At 46.8% G+C, this 1,207-nt stretch overlaps 1 protein-coding gene across 1 annotated transcript in view; it reads left to right on the top strand.

The window, feature by feature from the left end:
- TRIO (trio Rho guanine nucleotide exchange factor) overlaps positions 1-1,207 on the top strand; it is a 298,566-nt gene that overhangs the window by 196,338 nt on the left and 101,021 nt on the right. The window lies entirely within an intron of this gene.

The following is a 1,207-nucleotide window of genomic DNA, read 5'->3' as shown; positions in this document are numbered from 1 at the left end:
CTCTTCCTCTCCTTCACAGTGTGGTTACGTGGTTCTCTATAGGGGTGTTAGAGGGCAGTATGCTTAAGCTTCGAATTAACCTTGAGGTCAGCAGAACACAGGCAGTGTGCCCTGGAATAGGCCTGCCAAGTGATAACCGCTGGAGGGCCGGGGAGAGGCAGGGAATAGACCTAGTTTTTATTAAAAAACCATTTGTGTGTTTACCTTCTTCTGAAGTGGCATAGAGAATCTCATGATCTTTGGCTTGATAGAATCCACAAAAAGACTTGACAGAATTCAGAGTCCTGAGTTTGTGTGATAGAAGACCAAAGAGGCCCTGATGAAGGGATCTCAGTGAGGTCTTGTTCCCGCCAAGATGGGCCTCTCTGTTCTATTGTATATCCAGAACCCTAGACCGAGTTGTTAAAAAAGAAATTTGACAATAAATAGAGATTTTATTTAAATCACCATGGGGCCAGCTTACGACCTGGTGGTTAAAGCAGCTGGATCTCACATGGCCGACTGGTTCAAGTCCCAGACCTGGCAGGTTGAGAAGCATGCTGGGTGTGTGTACATGCTCCCTGAAATCATCAGTCCTTAGTAGACTCCAAAGTGCAGAAGCGGGAGGGAGGAAGTGTCTCCCCACTGTCCTAAGACTGCAGTGGGGCTTTCTTCAATTTTTGGTGCTTACATTCAGGATTAGAATAAAGTATGTATGAGACTTAAAAGCCAAAATTTGGAATTTCAAAAATGGAGCCTGTGTGCTCTCTCCCGTATGCCTATGCTTGGAGGTTTTCTTTTAGCCGTCTGCCTGTTCATGAGTCTCGGGTAGAACATTTCAGGCCAGGAGGTGATTTGAGAGAAGTCTGAGAATTAGGCACTGCACCCTTCCTGAGTCCGCGGGTGAGATGCATGGAGCTAGGCCTCGCCAGCCACCTCTTGTCTCCAAGGATGGTGACTTTTCCTATCTCGGGGCTCTTTCTGGCCTCCATATTTCAAGTTGAAGCAGCCTCTGGTGACACGGGCAGATGAATGTGGCAAGAGAAATGACTTCCTGACGCTCTGCCTGTTTGCCTTATACATGGTGTCTGGTATGAGTTAGCTGTTATCATGGAATTTGGTTCCATTTCAGGAACCTGGGTGGGGGATATTTCTGACTTGGCCTCTTGGAGAATTCTTAAGGAAAGTGTTATCTGCCAGGCTGTTGTAATTCTCAGATGATGCCCAA

This window comes from Tupaia chinensis, unplaced genomic scaffold (genome assembly GCF_000334495.1).
Source record: "Tupaia chinensis unplaced genomic scaffold, TupChi_1.0 Scaffold143836_2, whole genome shotgun sequence".
Taxonomy (NCBI): domain Eukaryota; kingdom Metazoa; phylum Chordata; class Mammalia; order Scandentia; family Tupaiidae; genus Tupaia; species Tupaia belangeri.
This window is presented reverse-complemented; position numbering and strand designations above follow the sequence as displayed.